The 27,552-nt window shown below is 45.4% G+C and overlaps 1 long non-coding RNA gene across 1 annotated transcript in view; it reads left to right on the top strand.

Moving 5' to 3' along the window:
- The window catches only part of LOC149121025 (uncharacterized), a 142,514-nt gene extending 115,180 nt beyond the window's left edge, over positions 1-27,334 (top strand). Inside the window, exon 3 of the long non-coding RNA XR_016224798.1 lies at positions 27,215-27,334. This is a non-coding gene — a long non-coding RNA (uncharacterized LOC149121025). The remainder of the gene's footprint in view (positions 1-27,214) is intronic.
- The last annotated feature ends 218 nt before the right edge of the window (positions 27,335-27,552 follow it).

Here is a 27,552-nt window from a genome sequence, read left to right as displayed (position 1 = left end):
TTTGCAGATTGATCAGGAGTCATGAAACGTGGACAGTTCCTAGAAGCTGGGAGAGGTGAGAAAACAGATTCGCCTTTAGAGTCTATGCCGAACAATATACCCATGCCAAAACAGTGAGTTTTGCCCAGTAGGTGGGACTGCTCTCAGACTTCTAACCTTGAGCACTGCCAGGTGACACATGTGTGGTGTTGTGAGCCACTGCGTTAGTGGTGATTTGGTATGGCAACCCTAGGAAGCTAAGAGACAGGGTGTGCTCCAGGAGAGAGACCAGAGGTTAAAGACATTCCAGTGTTGATGCAGAGGGACTCTTGGGAGATGGAGCATCCAGGGATACCAAGAGGTGGTAGGGCTCATGGGCAGCTGGATGACAGCTTGAATGTTTGGTGTGGTTGCTGACTGAGAGCAGAAGTCAGCCTGCTGTCAGAGGCCTGGTTTGGAGTAGACTCTACGAAACGAGTGGGTAAGTTCTCCATGGATCGTGGGGGTTTGAAGGGGGCTGGAATGGAGCTGTCCGTTGGAGGCATAGTTGGCCTATCCTGGTTGGAGGCATAATGGGCCTATGCAGTCAGTCTTCAGAGGGTGGGTTTTGTGCTTTTTCTCCATCCTCTTAAGTTCAGACCTAAAAATCAGCTGCAGTGGTAGTCAAGAAACACCTGTTGGTTACTGCTCATGGTTGTGGTTATTCACTTAATCTTTATTTGTTTATTTAAAGACTGATTTATTTCTTAGAAAGGCAGAGTTATAGAGAGGCAGAAGCAAAGGCAGAGAAAGAAAGAGGTCTTTCATCCACTGGTTCACTCGCCAGGTGGCCCTAATGGCCGGAGTTGCGCAGTTCCAAAGCCAGGAGCCTGGAGCTTCTTCCAGGTCTCCCACAGGGGTGTAGGGGCCCAAGGACTTGTACCATCTTCTACTGCTTTCCCAGGCCATAGCAGAGAGCTGGATTGGAAGTGGAGCAGCCAGGACTTGAACTGGAGCCCATATGGGATGCTGGCACTACAGGTGGCAGCTTTACTCGCTATGCTACAACCCCAGCCCCATATTCACTTAATCTTTTTTTATTATACATTCTAGTTAAAACTTAATATTTATATATTTTCTTTTTTAAACTCTTATTTAATAAATATAAATTTCCAAAGTACAACTTTTGGGTTATAGTGGCTTTCCTCCCCCATAACCTCCCTCCCACCCGCAACCATCCCATCTCCCACTCCCTCTCCCATCCCATTCACATCAAGATTCATTTTCAATTATCTTTATATACAGAAGAGCAATTTAGTATATACTAAGTAAAGATTTCAACAGTTTGCACCCACACAGAAACACAAAGTATAAAGTACTGTTTGAGTACTAGTTATACCGTTAATTCACATAGTACAACACATTAAGGACAGAGATCCTACATGGGGAGTAAGTGCACAGTGACTACTGTTGTTGATTTAACAACTGACACTCTTCTCATTTATGGAGTCAGTAATCACCCTAGGTTCTTGTCATGAGCTGCCAAGGCTTTGGAAGCCTCTTGAGTTCACCAACTCCGATCTTATTTAGACAAGGCCATAGTCAAAGTGGAAGTTCTCTCCTCTCCTCAGAGAAAGGTAACTCCTTTTTTGATGGCCTGTTCTTTCCACTGGGATCTCACTCACAGAGATCTTTCATTTAGGTTATTATTTATTTATTTATTTATTTGCCACAGTGTCTTGGCATTCCATGCCTGAGAAACTCTCATGGGCTTTTTAGCCAGATCCAAATGCCTTAAGGGCTGATTCTGAGGCCAGAGTGCTGTTTAGGACATCTGCCGTTCTATGAGTCTGCTGTGTATCCTGCTTCCCAAGTTGGATCGTTCTCTCCTTTTTAATTCTTTCAGATAGTATTAGCAGACACTAGTCTTGTTTATGTGATCCCTTTGACTCTTAATCCTATCATTATGGTCAATTATGAATGGAAACTGATCACTTTGACTAATGAGATGGCATTGGTACCTGCTGCCTTGATGGGATTGAATTGGAATCTCCTGGCACATTTCTAGCTCTACCATTAGGGGTAAGTCCGATTGAGCATGTGCCGAATTGTATATCTCCTCCCTCTCTTATTCCCACTCTTACATTTAACAGGGATCACTTTTCAGTTAAATTTAAACACCTAAGAATAATTGTGTGTTAATTAAAATTCAACCAATGGTATTAAGTAGAACAAAAAAATACTAAAAGGAATAAAATGTTAAGTTGTTCTTCAACAGTCAGGACAAGGGTTGATCAAGTAATTTTTCTCATAGTGTCCATTTCACTTCAACAGGTTTCCTTTTAGGTGCTCAGTTGTCACTGATCAGGGAGAACATATGATATTTGTCCCTTTGGGACTGGCTTAATTCACTCAGCATGATGTGTTCCAGATTCCTCCATTTTGTTGCAAATGACCAGATTTCATTTGTTTTACTGTTGTATTCACTTAATCTTTAAATGAGCATTTATTTAACCATCTTATTAAATGATAAATGAGAGCACATCACAGATAAAACCCCCAACTATAACACATTCAGGGGAATTGTAATTTTAGGAGAATCTTTTCAAATGAGAAGTGTATTGGTCTATTGACACAGGGAAAATGGACACAACTGAAATACATGCTGTCACTTTCAAGATGATAGAAATGAAAAACCAGTCCCAGTGAGAAAATATTACCTGAAGGCAAGCAGCCAAAAGAACTCTAGTGGCTAATATACTAATAAAAATAAATGGAAGTCAAAATCTTTTCCATTACATGCAAACAAAAAGAGTAACCATTCTGTTTTGTAAGAATGTCCTTGGGAATTGCCCATGAAAATATTTTTTCTAGGCAAGATTTGGATGCTCGTGCTCTGTAGTCTATTTTTGAAACTGTTTAATATCTGCTAACATCGCATGATTGGTATTTCATAACATGCGGCAGCATGCAGGAACACGTTGCCACTGTTGTTGAGGATTTTTTTTTTAAATTTATTGACTGTATTTAAAGCTTTCTGTTCTCCCCAAGGAGCAAAGTCCAATAAAATAGAAATAAGAAATGGGGCCAAGGAAAGAAGAAGGAATCCATATGGTGACTCTGTGGGTTAATTTGTTTACCGTGACTGAGCTTCCGGTTTGGCTCTGGGTTTCCTACCAGCCACAGGGAGAAGGAGAGTGAGGAGGCAGGGAGTGAAAATATGCAAGGTTCCCAGCTGCAGAAAGTTGGAATGAAAACAACTCCATAAGGGACTCCCTCCCATCAGTACATAGTTTTTTTTTTTTTTATTTTTTATTTTTTTTTATTTTGCTATAAGAACACTTCTTTATTGCAGCCAGTTGAAAAAAATGGAGAAATAGTGACTATGTTCCAAGGTAGCCATTCTTTAACTCCAGCATGCGATGGAAACTCCTGGAGGACCGCTCATAGCAGAATTCTGGGCTCCATCGCCAGAGCTTCTGATTGATTATGGACAGGGAGTTTTCACTTCTAGAAAGTTCTGGGCGATTCTGATGCTGCTGACCTGGGGAACCTCACTTTGAGAAACACTGTTGTAAAGTCACTTCTTAAAGCAACAGCACAGAGGAGAAAACCCACAGTATCTCTGTAGAAGTCTCACAGCAGACACAACAGTGATTCTGATCCCAGTGTTCCTCAGAAGGTGCAGGTCACGGCTCTGAATGGGAGCTGTGCAGGGCGCTTAGGTCACAGGGGTTTGCTGTGTAGATGTCTAAAACACAGTTTTCTGAAAATGTGGCTGCTGCTGCCTGACAGCTCTCTTTGGCAGTTTGAACAGTTTATTGAGATAGGATTGGCATACAGAAAGCTAAGCATATTTCATGTCTACTTATTTTATGAAAGGAGGTCAGAATTTAGAGTTCCTAAGGGAATATATGAATAATATATTTCTAAATATTGACTGCTTCCATTACCTCTTGCTCATTTTAATCTGGAATTTTGACTTTTATTTATTGATATATTTTATTTGAAAGGCAGAGAGGGGCTGGCACTGTGGTGCGGCTGATTATTCCTCTGCCTGCCATGCTAGCACCCCATATGGGTGTCGGTTTGAGGCCCAGTTGTTCCGCTTCTGACCCAGCTCCCTGCTAATATGCCTGGGTAACCAGTGCAGGATGATCCAAGTGCTTAGTATCCTGCCACCCACTGGGGAGACCTGGATGAAATCCTGGCTCCTGGCTTCAGCCTGGCCCAACCCTGGCTGCTACAGCCGTCTGGGTAATGAACAAGCAGATGGAATATCTTTTTTTTTTAAAGATTTATTTTTATTTATTTGAAAGACAGAGTTAGAGAGGTAGAGACAGAGAGAGAGATCTTCCATCCGCTGGTTCACTCCCCAGATGGCTGCAACGGCTGGAGCTGCGCTGATCTGAAGCCAGGAGCCAGGAGCCTTCCCTGGCTCTCCCACATGGGTGCAGGGACCCAAACAGTTGGGCCATCTTTTACAGCTTTTCCCAGGCCATAGCAGAGAGCTGGATCAGAAGAGGAGCAGCCGGGATTAGAACCGGCACCCATATGGGATACCTGTGCTTCAGGCTGGGGTTTTAACACACTGTGCTACAGCACCAGCCCCCAACAGATGGAATATCTTGAAATTCTTTCTCTGTCTCTGTCTCTCTTTCTTTCTGACCCTCCTTCTCTCTCTCTCTAACTCTTCCTTTCATCTAAGTAAATAAATGAATTTTAAAAAAGAGAGAGACGGGCCAGCACTGCAGCTCAATAGGCTGATCCTCCTCCTGTGGCACCGGCACACCGGGTTCTAGTCCCGGTTGGGGTGCCGGATTCTGTCCCGGTTGCCCCTCTTCCAGGCCAGCTCTCTGCTGAGGCCCGGGAGTGCAGTGGAGGATGGCCCAAGTGCTTGGGTCCTGCACCTGCACGGGAGACCAGGAGAAGCACCTGGCTCCTGGCTTCAGATCAGCGCGGTGCGCCGGCTGCAGCGCGCGGGCCGCAGCGGTCATTGGAGGGTGAACCAACGGAAAAGGAAGACCTTTCTCTCTGTCTCTCTCTCTGTCTTCTGCCTGTCAAAAAAAAAAAAAAGAGAGAGAGACGGAAATCTTCCACCCAGAGGTTCACTCCCTAAATGCCCACAACAGCTGAGGCTGAGCCAATCAAAACCAGGAGACCAGAACTCTATCCTAGTCTCTCCTGTGGGTGGCAGGAACCCAAACTCTTGAGCCATCGTTGACAGGAAGCAGGGCCTGGGTTTGAGCCCAGGCACTGTGATATGGGACGCAGGCATCCCAAGCAGCAGCTTAACCACTGTGCCGAATGCTTGCCCCTTCAGCTGGCCTTCTGAATGAATCTCTGCTTTCAGTCCTCATGTTTCTCTTAATTCAGAAGACATATATCACTGTTGCCAGTTTAGGACTGCTGGTGGCACACACATTCAACACTGAGTCTACTTCCTTTCCTCCAGGAGTCCAGGCGAAAGGATTGGAAAGGAACTAAACCCTATCTGTCCAAGAACAGGAGCCGGTTTCTAGTCCATCAGAGACGGTCATGAGTATCCGGGGTGGAAATGCAGATAGAATCTCATAATTACCGATTCATGGAAAGTTGTGAGAAAATGCACAAGGAGTTCCATTTAGATTCGTGAAGGGAGTTGCCTTTCATCCAGTGTTCTCCACTTGTAACATCCTGTACCATGTCAAAGCCAAGGTGCGGATGCTGGTGCTACTGTTTGCAGAGTGCCATCCATTGAGGTCTGTCCATGTTGTAAAGTGCATCAACACTTACTCCTTTTCATGCCTGTGCAGTATTTCCTGGTGTGGATGTACAATGTTTATCAATCACCTATCAAGAATATTTGGAGGAAAGGGAGAGAACACACCTGGGGCAAAGCAGTGCACTCTCCCCTGGAGCCTCAGAAACTTATGTGACTTGGGTTCTGCAGGTTCCAGAAGGCGAGAGCTGGAGGGGACGCAGGAACAAAGGTGAGCACTGGAAAGTCTCTCTGGGACTTTGTTACTGGCGGTAAGTGATAGGGGTACAGTGATCCCAGCAGTGAGGTGCAGGGGGGTTTGGATTTGAGGAGGGAAGTACTTGATCTGACTGCTGCTTTGGAATGTCCACCCTGGAGTGAAGCCCCACTAGGAGGCCCGCGTTCCTGGCCTGTCCTCTTTCTAGAGGCAGAGGGCCGTGGAGTGAGAGGCCCCCTTGCAGAAGCGGAAGCTCATTTCAGTGACCTACGTGATTTTTTTTTTGACAGGCAGAGTTAGAGAGAGAGACAGAGAGAAAGGTCTTCCTTTCCATTGGCTCACCCCGCAAATGGTCGCTACAGCCAGCTTGCTGCTGCGCCGATCCGAAGCCAGGAACCATGTGCTTCCTCCTGGTCTCCCATGTGGGTGCAGGGCCCAAGCACTTGGGGCATCCTCCACTGCTCTTCCAGGCCACAGCAGAGAGCTGGACTGGAAGAGGAGCAGCTGGGACTAGAACCCAGTGTGCCGGCGCTGCAGGTGGAGCATTAGCCTAGTGAGCCGCGGCGCCGGCCATACGTGAATTGTTAAAAGCTGCATTTGTGGAATGTACAGGGTCAAGACCACCAGATGTGAGAGAAATCCACAGTAGAGGGGGACCCAGGTAATCAAGCAGAACATTTGGCCCTGGAGGACAGAAGCAGAGCGAAGACCATAAAGGAATTTCAGCAAAGCCTAATCCTATTAGTGATTATGGGTATTTTTTAAAAAAGATTTGATTTATTTATTTGAGAGATAGAGTTACAGACGAAAGGGAGAGACAGAGAGAAGGGTCTTCCATCCACTGTTCACTCCCAAAGTGGCCGCAACTGCCAGAGCTGTGCCGATCTCAAGCCAGGAGCCAGGAGCTTCCTCCAGGTCTCCCACATGGGTGTAGGGGCCCAACGACTTGGGCCACACTCTGCTGCTTTCCCAGGCCACAACAGAAAGCTGGATCTGAAGAGGAGCAGTCGGGACTAGAACTGGCACCCATATAGGGTGCTGGCACCACAGGTGGAGGATTAACCTACTGAGCCACAGTGTCGGCCCCTGATTATGGCTATTGAAAAACATCACAGGCTATACAGAAGAGGAGAAATAGAGTTCCCTCACATCACTGATTCTCACTGGGAAACACTTTACCTGCTGTGGACACCTGGCAAGGTTTGGAGACATCTCTGGTTCTCTGGCCTCAGGCTGGGGAGCTACTGATGTCTAGTGGGTGGAGTCCATGGTTGCTGCTCAACCTACAAGGTGCAAGATAAGCACCACAAGGCTTAAGCTTCCTAAGGTGTGAGTAGTTTGCCTCACACTGAAACTACTGTTGACATAAAGAAAGAAATGCTCTATTTTCTTTAAAAGATATATTTATTTATTTGAAAGGCAGAGTTAGAGTTAGTGATAGAGAGGAGGGGATTGGGGGGAGGGAGGGAGGGAGGGAGGGAGGGAAAGAGAGGGAGAGAGGGAGAGAGAGAGAATCTTCCATCCTCTGGTTCACTCCCCAGATGGCTGCAACAGCCGGGGCTGGGTCAGGCCAAAGCCAGGAGCCAAGAGCTTCTTCCGGGTCTGTCATATGGATGCAGGGGCCTAAGCACTTGGGCCGTCTTCTGCTACTCTCACAGGCACACAAGCAGGGAGCTGGATCGGAAGTGGAGCAGCCACATCATATGGGATGCTGGCGTCACCTGTGGGGGCTTTATCTGCTCTGCCAAAATGCTGCCCAGGAAATGTTCTTTGACCTTTCAAATAATCTCTCAGAATGCAGAGCAGGAGATGAGAAAAAACGCAGGAGTACAGCTGAGGCGCACAAGTCTGCGGTGTGCTGGAGTGTTGCGTGACCCACTGCTGTTCACTACTAAGGACAGCTAGCTTGGGGTGGTGCTGCAGCTCGTCTGTCTGGACGTTTTCCCTCTGCTCTCACTAGTCCTTTATTTAGAGCTCTCATTGCCCTCGTTCTCCGTAGCATTCAAGTTGCAATCATACTGGGAGGTAATCCTCCTCTTTACATAGCACAGTTTCACAAAGCAAATGCTGCAGTGTTTACTACTCGATTGACTATTTGCTTTATGAATAAATTAATTACAATGTGTACCTGCTATGTGTCAATGTGTACCTACTAGGTGCCAGGCATCATCTAATGTGTTACGGCAGTAAAGAAGATGGAGTCTTGGCATTTGTGAGATTCGTACTTTGTAGGGAGACAGATGGTACAAAAATAGATATAATACCAGGTTTTATGAATCCAAGAGAAAATGAACTCTGAATAGAGCGTGATTAGCTTGCTATTGTAGATAGGACAGGCAGGAGAGGTGTTGCATCTCGAAATGGCATTTTCAGAGAGGAAAGCGTATGGCCAACTTGTCCTTGGGCTGTCTTATCACCAAAGATTCAGAAATGCATAATCATTTTTCACGACTTTATCCCTTCTAGTACTCCCTTTGGGAAAGGTAATTGGACCCCGAGAATTCCAAGGCTGTTTTCAGGGCTGGAAAGCTGTGACACGAGATGTTCTGCAGAACAGCAAAGGTGTTTTTTTTTTTTTTTTTTGAATCAGAAAAAATATAAAGCTCAGAAAGCACTCAGATTTTCAGATAAAAAATTGCAGTGCTCACAGTCAAGTCTCCAAAGACTGGCTCCCTCAGCTCCCTGGGAGGTGTGGTGTGTCTGTATGCACAGGGTGTGGCCAGCATGTGTTTGAGGTTGTATGGGAATGTCGGGTCACTGATTCCCATCATATCCAGCTCATTTTTCACAAGCCTGACTGATGAGATCATGGGAAAAGCATGGTGGGAAGGCGGGGTACAGACAGCAAACATGCGGGTACCCGATGCTCCCCAGGGCTCTGGGTGCTTGATTTTTGTTGTTTTGAAACAGGAGATGTAGAAATTCGTGTCTTACCCCATGTTCCCCTTTTCTTATCCAGTGTTATCTTCCACCTTCCTGCCAATGTGTGCTGTTAACTAGATGCAGGCAAAGTTGCATCCTGTTCATGGGTTCCTTTTAGAACTGAGTTCTTAGAGTTCACTGCCTGGATATGGTTTTCCCCGTTGGTTCCTGAATGACAGCTCAGCCTTGGGGGTCACCCTGACCTAAGCTACAGAAACTCAGATCGGCTTCTTTTCATTTTAGTGGCTTTTCCCCTGCCACACGCACACCAGGACCTCAGTCTGGGCTCCCCACCGCCCTCATATATGTGGACTGCCCAGTGCTACCTTTCTGTGTAGTGCCAATGTCACCTCTTCAGCTCCAGGTCTGACTTACCAGTGGGACAGAGGCTAGACTGGAACTGAGTACACAGATCAGTGCCACGATTTAGTTTCCAGCGTCTTTTACTCATACTACTTAGATTTTCCTTGTTGATTTCCAAAAAGGCAGATTTACTTACTCATTCATACATTCACTCTCTTTCTTTTCAAGGGCTGCTGAAAAACAAAATTACTACACACTTGGTGGCTTAGAGTGACACCAATTTGTTCTCTCATACCTGGACACGAGAGGTGCAAAGTGCAGGCATCATCAGGGTCCCTTCCTCTGAGCACTCCGAGGGAGAATGTGTTCTAAGCCTCTCTCATGATCGCCAGGGGCTGCAGGCCATTCTTGGCATTCCTTGACTTGTGTTTTTGCCTCTCTCTTAGAAGAATACCTTGGGTTTTAGGGTCCTCTTTAAATCTATGACAGTGTTATCTGGAGACTGTCAGTCTAATTATATCTATAAAGACACCCTGCCAAATTGGGTCACATTGACAAGTTCTACGGTTAGAAAATGGACATGTCCTATCTGGAGACCACCATTCAAGCCCCTACATTCACTAGCATGTCTTTATCGTATGTCTCCTGTAGGCCAAATGTCTTGCTTAGGCTGTAGGACAATGTGAACAGAACAGAGTTCCTGCTTTCACAGAGGGGACAGAGCTTGGCAGGGAGCTGACATATCTCTAGTAACCCCAATGAGGGAGCAATGACATGGATAAAAATAGGCGACTCCTCCCTGTATGGGTATGTTGTTTTTTCCATCAACAAGTATAACTTACTTTGTCTTGTCTTAAAGCTGAGCTGGGCCTGTGACTGTTTTTACCACTAAGATGTGGAAGGAATTTTTTCCGCTTTTGGTGTTCATTCGGGATCCCTGAGCTATCAGGTACGAAGTGTGTCTCCCCTGTGGGAACAGCCACATGGGTCACAGTTGCACTAAGACTAGAGCTGACATCCCAGTCAAATTTCCAGATGGCATCAGCCTCCTCTTCCATCGAACTGCAATATCATGGAATAAGCCCAAGAAAGACCAGCAGACGACACATTCAGCTGAGCCAACTCAACCCACAGAACTGTAAGACATAATAAAATGGCTGTTTTAACTCACAGCATTTTGGAGTGTCTTGGCATGCCATGACAGGTAACCAGAATAGATTATAACTTCATTTTTTCCATTAATTGAGCTACTAAGATGGAATTGTTCTAAGCAATGTTGTTCTGAGGATAACAATAAAAATAGTGCCAACATTTCTGGCTGGATGCCAACTGGTACCAGACAACCATGGAGTAGCCTGGTGTGCCTATGACAGAAAGACTGTCCTCACTACCAGAAAAGACCTCTATGACTTTTGGAATTAAAGCCGGTTTCAGGCTGGCATATCTAGAAAACAGGACATCCTTGTCTAGTTTGGGGAGCCCTGGGAAGGAGCTGTTGGACAGGGCAGAATTACTGCCTCTGGGAGAATGGGGGAGGAGGGCAGGATGTAATTCTAGACACAACAACCAGAGAATATTGTATGACCAGTAATCAGTATGCGCAGATAGAAGTTAAAAATGGTCCCATGTTTTTTGCTGTGTCCAGCTACTGGCCTGGGATTCAGTTTTTTCCCTCCCATTTTTATGTCCCTGCCCCACCTTTCTTCAATGCTAGATTCTGTTGGTGCAAGATTTATGCATTCTTGTTTGCTTGAAATCCAAGTGGAATCATTCCTTTCTTAGTGGAGTTTGATAGTTCAAGGATGTTATGTGTCACAGCACACATAACCATAGTTGCATATGAACTTTTTCACACGGAGCAAAACTTTGGAGGTCAGTAGCATCATTCACAGGAGAGAGAAGGAGGCTTAGAGAGGACTTGACTTTACCAAAAGTCATGTGAATAGTAAATAGGGCATTGGGATTTCCAAAGTGAATACTCTACACAGGTGTTGCTATCAGCCCTTACCAACAGCGTCAAACACTATGACCAAGTGAGGTAGGTGGGACAGTCAGAGGAAGGGTGCAGAACCAGGAGTTTTTAAAGATAGCAGCTTGGAAGTCACAGATGAACTTTGCTGGATGGGGCAGGCACTCAGATGCAAAGGAAGTGGCAAGATGGAATCTAGAAAGCTTGTGATTAATTTGGGAATGCAGGAGGCATGAGTTTCTACAATTTTCTTAAGTATTACTTTGTTTTCATAATAACCTCACAAGCCAGTGAAGAAAATAGAAGTCAATCTCCTTTTTTCTTTTTCTTTTTCTCCTCCCTCCTATTCCTTCTGTGTGTGTGTGTGTGTGTGTGTGTTTATTTTCCCTCACATATTACCAATATACCCTTATGCATATATATATATACACACAACATGTGTGGTAGTGCCCTGTCCAGAACTCCTGGTCCTCAATCACTATAGTTGTTGGCTGTTAAGGGCACATGTCTGGCCTCCTCTTCAAAGAATTCTTGTCACCAGCAAGGACCCTCTTCACCCAGAAATTACTCTCTCTACTTAGGGGCATCTAGGTGCCCAGTAACGGTCCAGTTGGTCCACGGTAAGGGCTGTTTTGAGATGCAGCTCATGGACTTCGCTCCTGGCCCATTCTTTCTTCTCTCAGACATCAGGCTAATGCTCGACTTCACCAAGACCATATCCTTGTTTGACACTTTCCCTTTGCTGTCTTGCTTCTCTTCTCTTACTGTCTGTATCAAACGGCACTCTCTTAGTTAATCATATTCCCATCGATTCCTGTCCTGAGTTCTGCTTCTGCTTTGAGAAATCGCAGTCCTTACGTGAGCACACGTGTACACACACACATAGATATGTGCATTGGTACAGTGATAATACTACATTGCAGATAATAAAGCTGAAGACTGTGAATCTAAACAAGACTTGAGCAAGTTCATGTGATGAGTTAATATCAAACTACAACTAGAAACCTGCTATTCTAAAATCAAATGTTGCTTTCATTCCAAACTAAATTAGCTGTAGTCTACAACATTCATGGCTTTATTTCAGGCATGGAAAGCCAAGACACTGTGGCAAAAAATGTCCTACATGAGGGACCTCAGTGGGTGAGACCCCGGTGGAAAGAACTGGTCATCAAAGACGGCTGTACTTTTCTCTGAAGGGAGGAGAGAACTTCCACTTTGCTTATGTCTTTGTCTAAATATTGACAGAGTTTGAGGATTCAAAAGGCTTCCATAGCTCAGGCAGCTCATGTCAAGAGCCTTGGGTGATTACTGACATCATACATAAGAGTGGTTAATTGTTAAATTGATAACAGGAGTCACTGTGCACTAACTTCTTATGCAGGACCTCTGTCCTCAAAGAGCTGTATTATGAGAGTTAAGAGTAAGATTTGTCCTCAAAGATTTATTTTGTTTTAGTATATTAAGTGGAGGATATGCTTATGTCTCATAGATTTTAGTTATGCCTAAATGTCCAACTCCATTGCTCATTGCTTGTTTTCTTAGGTGCTTCCTTAATTAATGATAAAACTCATTCTCAAGGACTTAGTTTCTTTTAGTGTATTAAGTGGAGGATGTTCTTATGTCTCACAAGTTATAGTTATATCTAAGTGCTTGCAAAAGATGTATCATTTTTTGAGTGCTTCTTTAAAGTTAATTAAGTTTCTTAAAAAAAAAAAAAGTGAAATTAACTTCGAGATCCAAAGACTTTGAACAGGCCTTGTCTTTTTTTTTTTTTTTTTTTTTTTTTTTTTTTTTGACAGGCAGCGTTAGACAGTGAGAGAGAGAGACAGAGAGAAGGGAAAGGTTCCTTCCGTTGGTTCACCACCCAGATAGCTGCTACAGCCGGCGGGCTGTGCTGATCCGAAGCCAGGAGCCAGGTGCTTCTTCTCGGTCTCCCATGCAGGTGCAGGGCCCAAGCACTTGGGCCATCCTCCACTGCACTCCAAGGCCACAGCAGAGAGCTGGACTGGAAGAGGAGCAAACGGGACTAGAACCCAGAGTGCCGGTGCTGCAGGCAGAGGATTAGCCTAGTGAGCCGTGGCGCCGGCCAACAGCCCTTGTCTTGACTGTTGAGGAACAGGAGTTTTTTTTTTTTCTTTTTTTTTCTGTGAAAATTGTTGAACTCTTTACTTAGATGATCTTCTGTGTATAAAGTTAATCAAAAATGGGTCTTGGTGGAGAATGGGCCTGGGAATGGTGGAGGAGGAGGAGGGGTGGGAGTGTGGGTGGGAGGGTGAGTATGCTGGGAAGAATCACTATATTCCAAAAGTTGTACTTATGAAATGCAAAAAAAAAAAAAAAATTCACGGCTTTTCACTTCTTGGTTTGTTGTAATTGATTATATACGGCGGAATCTGTAATTTACTTCTCCGAATTCTTTACGTGAAGAAAACTCACTCTGGTAGATTTTAAGGAGAGAGATGAATGAACACAGGTACCTTGGCTGGAAGGGAGGTCGTGATTTAAAGTAAACTTCGCTCTGTGAGGTGAGAAATGTGCTGTGTAGAAGATGATGCTATCACCAAGGTCAAACATCTCACAACCTGCAATGCATGGAAATTGTGGAATGGGGCTGTTGGAAACGTTGCACATTCATAAATATTGATAGCCTGACAAAGAATTTTAATTTTGAGATGTCTGACTCTGATTATTTCTGAAACATAAACACCTTTTAGTTCTCCCCTTAGGCCAAAGATCAAACTTGGGCTGTCGCCTTTCAGATAAGGCATCTGACTGTTGGATGTGATCCAGATTTCTGCCCAGGGAAGCTAACCATTCAGCTGTCACGGCAACGAGAGGCTGCTCTTGGCCGGGACGAGACGTCCTTGTTTGTTCTGCTGTGGGATTCTCAGCCCAATCCTGGGGCAGCACTTGTGTGCTCTACCCAGGACCCCCCCACCTTGAGTAGGGGTAGGTGGGCTTGCCATGAACAACCCTTTCCTTTTCCAGCACAAGACCTGAGCAGCTTCTCACTGCACTTAGAGCCTAATCCACACTTGAACTGTGGTCTGCAAGGCCTTGCACAGTCTTTCTCCTTCATACCTTTCGCCTAGCAGGCTTGGCGCTCACTACCAAGGCTCACATACCCATTCAGCCCCTTAACACCCAATCCTTGTCCCATTTTGGAGTCTTTGCTCGGGCTGTCCCGTCTGCTGACCTCTCAGTTGAAGGGGACCTCTTCACCAAGGCCACTCTTGACCAGGAGGGGTCAGCAACCCTAGTCCTTCACATGCTGTGAGGGGTTTCATCCTAAAATTTAAATGCTGATTTGCTTCTTTAACTGTTGTTACGAAAATAGAGGCCACCTCTGCTTTAGTTTCCCTTCTCCTGCTTGCTTTTGCATTCTTTAAACATTTTAAAAAGTCCCGTACTGTTCTTGACTGTATATCTGCAGTTCTTAAGTAGTTGCTTTAGAGGCTAAGATGTAGATAATGAGCTTGTCACTGTCCACTGGAAATGAACTCCAAGTATCTCTTTACTCCTCCCCCTTTGTGCTATAATCATCTCATATTCAAGAGAGCTCTGCTCAGTTTGTGGGAAGTACGTGCTATGAACAACTCTGCATGAATTTCAAACCAAAATAAACTTAGTTTTTAATTCCATTGCTCCCACAGACTTTTTGAAACACCTTCTTTGTCTATCTGTCCTCAAATGCATTTTGAAGCACTAAAGAGAAGCATGGTGTGTTATGTTTACTTGTTGCTTTGCTCTTTCTTCATAATCAATGTTTCAGTTTCCTATCTGGTATGATTTCCCTTCTTCCTGAAGCACTTCCTTTAGGAATTTGTTTAGGGCAAGTCATGAGTGGTTTTTCTTAGTTCTTTTCTTCTAAGCATGCCTTCTTTTCACCTTTATTCCTGCAGGATATTTGTGCTGGATATAGAATTTGAACTGATAGTTTTTTTTTTTTTTAAAGATTTATTTACTTTAGCCGGTGCCGTGGCTCACTGGGCTAATCCTCTGCCTTGCGGCGCTGGCACACCGGGTTCTAGTCCTGGTCGGGGCGCCGGATTCTGTCCCGGTTACCCCTCTTCCAGGCCAGCTCTCTGCTGTGGCCAGGGAGTGCAGTGGAGGATGGCCCAAGTGCTTGGGCCCTGCACCCCATGGGAGACCAGGAGAAGCACCTGGCTCCTGCCATTGGATCAGCGCGGTGCGCCGGCCGCAGCGCGCCAGCCTCGGCAGCCATTGGACGGTGAACCAACGGCAAAGGAAGACCTTTCTCTCTGTCTCTCTCTCTCACTGTCCACTCTGCCTGTCAAAAAAAAAAAAAAAGATTTATTTACTTGAAAGACAGAGGCAGAGAGAAAGAGAGAGAGTGATCTTCCATCTGCTGCTTCTTTCCCCAAATGGCTGCAACAGCTGGGGCAGAGCTGCTCTGAACCCAGGAGTCAGGAGCTTCTTCTGGATCTCCCACATTGGTGCAGGGGCCCCAGGACTTGGACCATCTTCCACTGCTTTCCCAGGTGCATCAGCAGAGAGCTGGATTGGAAGTGGAGCAGCTGGGTCTCAAACCAGCACCCATATGGGATGCTGGCACTGCCGGTGGTGGCTTTACCTGCTATGCCACAGTGCTGGCCCCTGACAGTTCTTTTATTTTTATACTTAAAAAATGTTGTGCCACTTTCTTCTGGTCTCCATTGTTTCTAATGGTATATCTGCAGTCACTTGAACGGCTCTTCCGCTATTGAGTCTGATCTTTGGCTTTCTTTTTCAGCTATTGGATTATGATGCTTTTTGGTCTGGATTTATTTGTATCTATCCTGTTTGAGGTTTATTCCACTTACTGAATCTGTAGGCTAGGGTTTTTTTTTTTAAACAAAATTTGGGAAGTTTTCAGCTTTCACAGCACAAATATATTTTAGCATTGGATTTTCTATTCTTTCTGAGATTCTGATTTTATGAATGTTCAAACATTTGTTATTATCACATAGGTTCCTGATTCTCTGTCATATTGTTTTCAATCCTTTTTTCTCACTTTTGATTGGATAATTTCTATTCATCTGGCTTCAGATTCACTGCTTCTTTCTTTTTTCTTCACCCTACTTTTAAACTATCCAATCAGTTTTTAATTTCAGTTGTGTTTTTTAGTTTTCAAATTTTTATTGGATTCTGTATATCTTGTTTGTCTTTGTGCAGACATCCAATTTTCCCTTAGATTTCAAAAGTATTTATAGTTGCTTGCTCAAGCATTTTTTTCATACTAGCTATGCAAAAATATTTGTCAGATAATTCCACCATCTGTGTTATGTCAATGTTGGTAGCTGGATAGTATCTTCCCATCTGCGTTTAGATTTTCCTAGTTTTTTGTATGGTCAGTAATTTTAGGTTCTACCCTGGACATTTTTGGTGCTATGTCAGGAGACTCTCAGCCTTTCTGCAATCCTTTGAGAGTGTTGATGATTTCCTTGGAGAAGACAGTGGACCTGTTTGAAGTCAGACCCTAGATTCTATCATGTTCTATAGGCTAAGATTCCAGTATTTGTACAGTTTTCAAAGCCTTTTCAATGCTATTTGGATCTGCCCTACATATACTCCACCTAGTGGCCACTGTGGGTCCTGGACGTTTTGTTCCTTGATGCGCCAGTGAGATTAGCTGAATGGAATCAGATCAGTGCATGGGCTGTAAGAGAAGTCAGCTCCATGTTCACAAAACATGTATGTTTTTTTCTCTTGGGTTTTTTTAGTTTCATTCATTTCTTCAATGTTTTCTGGTTCCCTGAGGGAATCTTCTTTTTACTCACAGTAAAAGAAATAAGAGGCAAGTGGCAGATACTGGATATGCCTTGCTGGGGCCACAAGTCTGTGCTTATCCCCAAACTCATCAAGATGTGTCCCTATAACGTTTACATGTCATTTTAAAAAAGAAAAAAATGCAGAATAAAGAAGATGACATGGAGATTTACGTAGTCTCTTTGGAATTAGAAAGTACCTTTCCATGTCCCAGTGACTTCTGTCCTGCAGTTTTGTTCTCTCTGCCCAGTTGCTTACTGCCAGATCTGGTGTGTGAAGTTCGGGTCAAGGTATACCAGGGGAAAGAAAATTGGAAAACCTGCCCCTAGCTCAGTGGTGCTTTGTAATCTTCCCTTACCCATGTGCCACTGCTTACTCTTCAGTGTCTTGAGATAGCTGCTTCCTGTCTCATGTCCACATTGTATTGTTCTAGCAGAGGGAGAGGCCCAGTAGAATGTGTGTCTTCCATGTTACCCGGAACCAGAAATCCTCAGTTGTTAATTTAGGCAAGACAGAGAACCGTCTGCTATTATTATTTATTCATGAACACGAATAGCTGGCTGTGTAGCTCCTGGGATGCAGGAGGAAGTGAGGGATACTAAACAGACCTCTGAACTTGAAGGCTATAAGACTTGGGTTCTCATTCTAATGCTAGAGCAGGATAGGCATGCAATCTCAGACAAGTTAATTAATATCTCTGACTCACTGGGCAGAATGTGAATATGGTAACATTACCTGGCCCGCTTGTTCTCACCCAGTCATTGTGATGGCAGAATAAGATAATGGTTGTGGCCGTATTTTGGAAAGTATGAGTGGTATACAGAATGAATTTTTCTCTGGTGACTTGGAGGAAGTAATGGAAAGATGTGTTTTGGGCATAGGGCAGTAACTCGCACCCCTGCCAATCTAGGGGCTAAGCAGCTTTTCTCCCCCAACCCCCCACCCCCAGCCCAGTATGCTCACATGGACCTGCATCCTCCACACACAAGTCACCATTCTCAACTCCTCATCTCAGACTCCTGGGCATTTTAAGAAGCGCTGCTGGCCGTTAAGAGCTGGAAACCAGAAGGCAGGAGATGCGGCTCATGGTTCTTCACGTTCCTGCCCATTTTTAAACAAAATTTCCAGATTCCTCATTTTATAATAAAAAAGCATCAGAAGGGAACATTGATTTTCTTTTCTTTTTCTTTTTCTTTTATTTACTTGACAGACAGAGTTAGACAGTGAGAGAGAGACAGAGAGAGAGAGAAAGGTCTTCCTTCCGTTGGTTCACCCTCCAAATGGCCGCTACGGCCGGTGCTGCATCCATCCGAAGCCAGGAGCCAGGTGCTTCCTCCTGGTCTCCCATGCAGGTGCAGGGCCCAAGCACTTGGGCCATCCTCCACTGCCTTCCCGGGCCACAGCAGAGAGCTGGGCTGGAAGAGGAGCAACCGGGACTAGAACCCAGCACCCATATGGGATGTCAGTGCTGCAGATGGAGGATTAACCAAGTGAGCCTTGGCGCCAGCCCCCGAAGATTGATTTTCAAAACTTTGTGTTAGGGAGTCTTGGGGTTGAGCACTCCTTCAGTAGGAGTGACTGCTTTGGGTAGGAGTGGGAAGGCTGAGATGAGAGTTCCTCAAGTCTCCAGGCTCCCACTACAGCAGCACTGCTACACAGAATTTCCACGGGGATTTTCAATCGACAGAAAGGTCCTGTAGCTAAGATAAGTGTCAAAACCACTACCTATAAGAGATCTCCCAAGGTAACTATCCTGGGATCCCACCTTTCCAAGGCATCCATTCTTCTCCTAACTTGTTGGTGATTTTTTATTTATACTGAACTTATTTGCCTCTCATCCCCATGTGTGGACATCACTTAAGTTTCTCCCAGGACTGCATTTGACTTTTCATAACAGCTCTCCCTCAGGGAACTCGTCCAAGGGTAAAGCTTGTCCATCACTTCCCACTGACTGACTTCCGGCCTCTATCTGCTTCCCGAGCACCAGTCAAGTGTCTCCAGCCATCTGCCGACTCATTCCATCTAGGAAGTGTCAGTACATTCAACACGGGGCACCTCAAGCTGGATTTTTAGCCCGCTGTCATCCCTAAACTCGCTCTTGTCCTCAACTCCCTTTTTCCTCATGATTCTATCAGAAACTGTCCCAGTAAGTGAGTTTAAGATATCAGGGTTATTCTTTGTGATGCATTGCCTCCCTTGCAACACTCTTATAACCTCAAGGTTCTGTTGATTATACCTCCTCTATTTTCTTCCCAAAGAGTTTCCGCTTGTACACGTGCCGCTGGTCTGTATGTTATTCTCTGTTCATGTAGACTCACAGGACAGCTCCCTAAGGTGACTTTCCTTTCCTGTCCCCAAACAGGATGTGATCTCTCGATCATATTGTAATCAGACCAGCAGCTGCCAGCGGGAATTGTTTTCAGCTGTTATATCATTACAGGACTTTTCCTTTGCCTATAGGATGAAGCCCTGAAGACTCCCACCCCAACCAGCATGGCTGTGCTCTCGTGTATTAGCTCCACTTGCCTCCAGTGATCTCCTCCGTGCAGATATTTCTGTAATTATCCCCCTGGTGTACTAGAAGTCTGTCTCCATCCCTCCTTACAGCTTTCTGAGACATGCTCATACGCCGAACCTTGAGCTTATATCTGTTCCCTGAAGGCAGTATGCTGACACCCCAGCCAAGGAGACTTCCATCTGTGGCTTTCAAGGCATTCACTCTGAAATAACTCTCCCTAAAGATTGTTGTGTGCTTATTGTCTTTGCGTATTTGTTGCTTCCTGGACTATACAGAAACCTCATCAAAATCAGGAATCTATATCTCCTTGCTAAAGTACCTATGAATGTATCACATTCGTGGGGATAAGAGGAAAACAACCAATCATCCCCTTGATAAGAATAATTATTCCGGCTAATCCTCCACCTTGCGGCGCCGGCACACCAGGTTCTAGTCCCGGTCGGGGTGCCGGATTCTTTCCCGGTTGCCCCTCTTCCAGCCCAGCTCTCTGCTGTGGTCCGGGAGGGCAGTGGAGGATGGCCCAAGTCCTTGGGCCCTGCACCCCATGGGAGACCAGGAGGAGCACCTGGCTCCTGGCTTCTGATCAGCGCGGTGCAAAGGCCGCAGTGCGCCGGCCGTGGTGGCCATTGGAGGGTGAACCAATGGCAAAGGAAGACCTTTCTCCTTGTCTCTCTCACTGTCTACTCTGCCTTCTAGGTGTAACAGATAATTGTTCATGAATGTTCCTATAGCAGGGCTCCCATCTGGTGACCGGAAGATGCTCCATTGATTAGGCAGGAAGTACTAACCATATAGTCTTAGAAACCAGCTACAGAATTTATTATCGACATATTCGCAGCATCTAATCTATTGCAACTTGGGGTAAAATGTTGATAGGTTTCCCTTTTACTTACTTTCCAGCAGCACCGTTTTTGTATATTGAGCCGCTGGAGCTCAGTGTCATGCCTACACCTGCACCTGTCGATGGATGAGCACACATGGAATGTTGGACTTGTTAGTCTTAGATTTCCTAGAGGTTAGGGCTACTGATAGGATGGCGAGCTTTCCAGAGTTTTGGTGTGTGTGACTGGGAGGCATCCCAAAGATACTCTTCAGTCACTATTCAAGTATTTACAGTAAAAATGAATGGAAAACAATGGTTGTAAGACAAGCGGAAGAGTGGTTAAATCTTAATTAAAATTATTAAATCACATTGAACTTTTAATAACATGGATGTGTCCTCCAGCTTTTCGCTAAGTAATACAACTTTGCCGTCCTCACAGAATTTTGCATTTGACAGAGATGCTCTAGAAAATAAGTTAAAAGAAATCTGGGAGAAAATAATTCTTTTTTCCCCAAAGCATGCAGCTTATTCTTCCCATTCGCATGGTAACTCTAAGGAAAGCAGCAAATTTGTATCATACTCTTGTTGGATGCTCTGAAGTTTAGATTCTACAGTGACATTTGCTATTTCTTTCACTGCTCTGCTATTTCTGTGGTAGTTATCAATAAAAAAATGTTATCTACTTCAGGAGCACTTTCTGTCTTTGACGTACACTCTTTTTTGCTGAAGACATTTATTGTCGAAATAATCATAACTAAATTTAAAAAATCACTGCCTTTATTTAAAGCTCACAATAGGCCAGACAGTATTGCTGGTATCAAGGTATGCATGCAAGTCACAAGAATAACATTTTCGACTTCTGCATAGAGTGAGTGAGGGTAATTGTCTCCCTAAGTGACTGCACCCCATCTAGACTCCTTTTAGGAGGTAGAAAATCCATCAGGACTTTGGAGTCACAGGGCAGAAGACAACATTTCATTTTCATGGCCAGCTGAAGTTTCCAGTGAAAATTAAAGATTAATGATGCAAGTATCTAAAAGTCAATAAGAAGAAAAGGCCAAGACTCTCAAACATTTGTAAACAGTGTAAAGCTTTGTACTGATCAAATGGCTGTGGACAGGGAAAGCTAACACCAAGGCAATAAAACCGAGGGCTAACCTTTCACTGTGTGTCTGGTGCTGAGCTCCCAGCACTTGATGAATGACTGCCTTGTGCCAGGAGGTCACTGGGGAGTGCCTGGGTCTTTCATGTGGTCGGGACAGCTGTGGGCAATCTGTGTCTATGGATCTCCCCCGAAAGCAACACAGTGCACTTAGGAGGAGTCAGAAAATAGATGAATATCAAGAACCAATTTACCTCCTGGATGAAGTCTTTGTGGGATTTGCAACTCGACAGAAAATCAGCTTCTTGGCTTTTGATGTCTCCTTGAAATGAGATCATTTTGTCTCTGATGCGATATTTACACAAGGGCAATTAGGCTTCTCTATACATCATTCCTGTCGTCCTCGTGAGCTCTGTGAGCTGGGTGACGCTTTTGCCGTCTCATCCCCTTAGAAAGACTCAGAACAGCGCAGTAATTCATGCACTGTGGCAGAGCAAGTGAGTAGCTGAACCTGGACTTGAACTCTTGTGTGACTTTAAGGTTGGTGGTGTCATGCAGTTGAAAGTGAACAGGGGCTGGTGTCGTGGTGCAGTGGGTTAAGCTGCCTCCTGTGATGCTGGATCCCATATGAGCTCTTACTGTGCCTGGGAAGGCAGTGTAAGAGGGCTCCAGTGCCTGTGCCCTGCCATCTGCGTGGGAGATCTAAATGGAGTTCCTGGCTCCTGACTTTGGCCTGGCTGGCCATTTGGGAAGTCAATCAGTGGCTGGAAGACCTCTCTGTCTCTCCCTCCCTCTCTAACTCTGTCTTTCAAATAAAGAAATTAATCTTTAAGAAAAGAAATTATTTAAAAGTGAACCGTAGTGTTTGGTGAATGTAAAACTTCTTTCTTAAATTGAGTTATTGCTTGTCTTATTGGAGGGGGCTGTGAGGGAAGGGCAGGGTGTGTCCCTTGATTCCAGAATCCAAAAAGGACCACATGTTGACCCTGGTTTCCCTTCTTCTCTTGGCTTAATATCCCCAGTTGCACCAGGAACCCAGGGAATGGGTTTCCCTTCATTGTTTTTGAGAAGGAAATGCCTGCTGCCCTCTGACAGCAGTGTTAACGATTGCCAGAGACCCTCAATTTATTGTGCTTTTCTCAGGAGTCCTGTATACGTTTCCTTTGAAAAGTGGCTCCTCATCAATATTAATAACCCCTTGATGTCGTGCACACTGTGTCGGCTGAAATGCCTTCATGTATGTGACCTCCTTTCATCCTTCAATTGTTCTTGGAAGCCTTCTACATGTTAAGCCTGTGCTAGATTTAGTGGCTATCAGAAGGCATACAACACGGTGCCTCCCCGAGGAGCTGAGCCTGGCCTCTGGCCGGATTCGAGGAAGCGGGCTGGGACCAGGCCCTACTGGAGGCACTGCTCGCCTCGCTGTCCCTCTGTCCTCACCTTCCACACCTTGCTTGCCGTCTTCTCTGTGCTATGAGTGTTTTGACCTTGAGCCTTACCTGCTCAGTTTGCTTTCCAAGCTTCCGCTCGTGCTTCATCTGTTCTTGGCCTGCTTAGCTGACACTTTGCTGTGTGCCCAAATGAGCCCCATCCAATAAAACTCAAGGCTAAGTCTCCTCTCCTCCCCGAGGGGCATCCAGGAACTCAGCAGCCTCTCCTTCCTCTCAATGTTTATTGTGATTGTGAACATTTTATAGTTGGTGCTTGGGGTACAATGAAATTTAACATAAACTTGTTTTATTCCTCTCTGTGTAGCTGCTTTCATGGTATATCTGTAAATAAGAAAAGGGAAAAATCATCAAGAGATGTCCTAAATGTGGATATTAAAATATTGTTTAACATGCTTGCTGCTTGCTGAAAAAAATACTGGGAATAAGGCATGCTTTGTAAACTGGAGACCTAGGCCAGATTTAACACAAATATTTGTATTGTTTAGCCAGCAAAATATTGGCATGTACTTTTTAAAAATTTTTTGATTGATTGCCAATATCTAAATATTGGGAAGTTTTTTTTTAAATTTTTACTTTACTTGAGGGGTGGAGAGGCATCTTCCGTCCACTGGATCACTTCCCAGATGCCTGTAACAACTGGGGCTGGGCCAAGTTTAAGCCAGGAGCCTTGAACCCAATGTGCGTCTCCCACCTGGGTGGTAGAAACCCAAGAACCCAAGCCATCATCTGCTGTCTCTTAGGATGCACCTTAGCAGGAAGCTAAATGGGAGACAGAACTCAGACTTGAACCAGGCCACTTCACCAGTGTAGACTGTGGTACCCCAAATGGCATCTCAACCCCCAAGACTAATGTTCACCATAATATTGGGGATTTGATGTAGCAATCCAGACCCCTGCCTTTCCCTTGAAAAGTCAGAAGTTCTGGCAACATTTGGTCTACTTTGTGCCTGGGGTCCGTGGGCTGAGGCTGAGACCTAAATGCCTGTTATGTGTGGATCTCAGCAGCCCTCTTTCCTGCAGTCCCGTCAGCTTACACCACTCAGCATGGAGATAGGTGAGTGTCAGTTTGCCACTTACGATCATGGTCATCCTGACTGTTTGCTATGACAGTGCTGGAAGTAAAGTGAACTACTTCATGTTACCTATGATCCAAGGAGGGGAAACGTAGCCTGAATGGGCATGACTTCTGTTGGCTCGTCCTGTTCTTGAAAGTTCAGTGCAGTTGAGAAATTTGTCCAACATGGCCCAGCCAGCGAATGCCTCAGCTGGGACTTAAACCCTTGTCTGATTGTAAAACTCATGTTGTTCAATTTACAGCTGTAGCTTTTGGTGAATGTAAAACTTCTTTCTTCCTTAATAAAGCTGGAAAGAACTATTTTTTTTTGAGAAAAATGAGAAGAAACATTAGTATGATTACTTTGAGGCTGAAATAGAAACGCCACCTGTGGGTTTGAGATTCAGAGTGTGCCCATAGAAAGATAAGGAAAACATAGGTGTGTTATGGAATGAACCTGGCCCCTGTGTCTTTGCCACCAAAACTGATATATGTATCTTTTTTTTAAGATTTATTTATTTATTTGAAAGGTAGAGTTACAGAGAGGCAGAGGCAGAGAGAGAGAGAGAGAGAGAGAGAGAGGTCTTCCATCCTCTGATTCACTCCCCAAATGGCTGCAAGGGCCAGAGCTGGGCTGATCTGAAGCCAGGAGCTTCTCCTGGGTCTCCCATGTGGGTGAAGGGGCCCAAGGATTTGCGCCATCTTCTGCTGCTTTCCCAGGCCATAAGAGAGAGCTGGATTGGAAGTGGAGCAGCTGGGATACGAACCGGCGCCCATATGGGATGCTGGCACTGCAGGCAGCGGCTTTACCTGCTAAGCCACAGTACTGGACTGCATGTACCTGTTCTTGTCACTGACTTAGTTTAGGGGAGGGAGAAGAACACAAAGGTGGGTGGGCCCGAAGCCTTGCTCCGGTCTCTACTGGTATGTGACCTTGAGTGGGTTATTTCTAACCTCATTTTTCCTCTTTGTAAAACAGAAATGATTGTATCTGCTGAGTGATGTTATACCAGGTTTAAAACGAGATGCATGAAGACCAGATATTTGTCTGTTGTGTGTAATCCTAGTGCCTTCAACAGTGCCTTGTCTAGGTTTGGTGTTTAACAGACACTGGATGAGTGGATAAATGACATTTATAAAGCATTTGTGAGCTTGGCTCACAGAAGGCCATTTGCAACATTTAACATACTTCATTTTTTAAAAAAGATTTATTTATTCATTCTTTCTTTCAAAAGGCAGAATGACAGGGAGAGACAGATAGAGATCTTCCATCTGCTGGATCGCTTCCCAAATGGTTACAACAGCCAGGAACTGAGGGGCCCAAGCACTTGTGCCATCTTCCCTTGCCTTCCTAGCCACACTAACAGGGAGCTGGATCAGAAGAGGAGCAGTTGAGATGCCAACTGGCACTCGGACACATGATGCCAGCGTTGAAAGCAGGGGCTTGCCCCGTGTGCAATGGCTCTGGTCAGAAAAATTGTGCAGTTTGAGACAGGGCTCCCAGAGGGTGGTGTCTTCTGCGGAATGTTTATTTCGCTTTCTTTCTGGGCTCTTCCTTTCCGCAGCTGTCCGCAGCCCTGAGGCCCAGGACAGTGGAGCGCCCTGAGCTTCTTTAACAAGGAAGGGCCAAGCAAGCAGAGGAATGCTCAGGGGCAGAGGCTTCGTAAGCACATCCAAGCCCCATTCTGACTTTGCCAGCCACACAGTCAGGCCAGCCTTTATTTTGCAACATTGGCTGACTCCAATATCTTTTTTTTAAATGTATTTATTTGAAAGTCAGAGTTACACAGAGGTAGGAGAGGCAGAGAGAGAGAGAGAGAGAGAGAGAGTCAGAGTCTTCCATCACTGGTTCATTCCCCAAATGGCTGCAACGGCCAGAGCTCTGCTAATCCAAAGCCAGGAGTCTGGAGCTTTCTCCAGGTCTCCCATGTGGGTGCAGGGGCCCAAGGACTTGGGCCATCTTCTGCTTTCCTAGGTCATAGCAGAGAGCTGGATTGGAAGTGGAGCAGCTGGGATACGAACTGGTGCCCATATGGGATGCGGGCACTGCAGGCGGTGGCTTAGCCCACTATACCACAGCGCTGGCCCGGTTCCAGCATCTTCTCAGCAGACATTAAGGAGTGGTCTTGAACCTCAAGGTTTCATCACTGTTTGACGAGCAGGGAAAATGAGTGAGAACTGCCTTGGTGTCATGTTTACAAGGAGCATGCATTCGCTTGCGTGACTCTCAGATGTTGGAAGTCACCTTTCCAATGCTCTCTCAATTCATTTTGGGCATTGGCCTTAATCTTCAGAAGTTAAGAGTGCAAGGGAGAGAGAAATGAGGCGTCCTGGGTGCCAGGCTCTGTGCTGGCAGCTTCCCTAAATGCTGACTTGGTGTTCCCGGAAGTTGTTGGCCTTATAGTGGCTGCTGACTTCTCCAATTCACTCTGCGACGTCCCCTGCACTTTGCTGCAGCCCAGTTTTCTGATCTCTCAGGGAAATGCCTTCCTGACTCCCGGGGAGTGTGGTGATAGGCTCATTGGAACACTTAATGGCTTAAAGATGGGTCCTTGCTCTGTTTTTATGTATCTTTCTCCAAGTAGGTGGCAGCTGCCCTGGCTGCAGTTGGTGTGGTCAGGAAAATGCCGGAGGCATTAATCAAGTATTTGTGATGAGCATTGTCCTGTGAGACAGAGGCGAAACAGTGCCGCAGACGTCGATAAAGGTTCCTGAACTGAGACTTCAGTTTCTGTTCTTTGCATTGATAGGGACTTAACTTTTATTCATTTATTTTTAAAGGTTTATTTATTTACTCAAAAGTCAGAGTTACAGAGAGGCAGAGAGAGAGAGAGAGAGAGAGAAGAGAGAGAAGAGAGAGAGAGGAGAGAGAAGAGAGAGAGAGAGAGGTCTTCATCTACTGCTTCACTCCCCAAGTGGCCACAATAGCCAGAGCTGGACAGGTGGGCAGATTCAGAGCCAGGAGCCAGGAGCTTCCTCTAGGTCTCCCACATGGGTGCAGGGGCCCAAGGACTTGGGCCATCTTTTACTGCTTTCCCAGGCCATAGCAGAGAGCTGGATTGAAAGTGAAGCAGCCAGGACTCGAACCAGCGCCTATATGGGATGCCCAGCACTGCAGACCTGGGCTTTAACCTGCTGCGTCACAGCACCGGCATCAGATAATGTCTTTTTATTGTAACAGTAAGACATGCTCCTGTGGATCATACGAGATCTATAAATATGCGTTTATTCAGTTAGCAAGTGTGAACTGAACACTTAGTGTCTTCCAGACTGGGTACCAACAGGGCTACAACCCTGAAGAACAGGGCTCTTGGGGTTTACATTCTTATTGAAAAGAAACAGAATAATTCCTTTTTCTAATTTTAACCATTTTCTTCTCTTTGCCTAGGTATCCTGAAAGAGAAACAAAAGAAACACAAGAGGTTGAGCTCAAGACAATAAGGTGACCCCTCACCCCTGCGATAGCTCTGGGGGGCATTGTGGTGCCCTTCTGTCTTGTGACTGGTTGGTGAGTGGCATGCAGTACATGTATGCGGGCGTCTGGATTCCATTTGGTTTCGTTTTATTTCAATTAATGAGCCGTGTTAAGTTGGCGAGCAAGGTGCATGTGTGAACGCCGGCTTGTGTTGTCACGCGTCTCCAGATTAAAGGAACGAGGCTCCCAGGGAGGCACTCCCCACCTCCATCCCACCCCCAGCTCACCCTCATTCCTCGAGCCCACTATCC

Source organism: Oryctolagus cuniculus, chromosome 18 (assembly GCF_051225735.1).
Source record: "Oryctolagus cuniculus isolate XC-2025 breed Fujian yellow rabbit chromosome 18, ASM5122573v1, whole genome shotgun sequence".
Taxonomy (NCBI): Eukaryota; Metazoa; Chordata; class Mammalia; order Lagomorpha; family Leporidae; genus Oryctolagus; species Oryctolagus cuniculus.
Note: the sequence above shows the minus strand (reverse complement) of the source record. Positions and strands in the feature narration are given on the sequence as shown.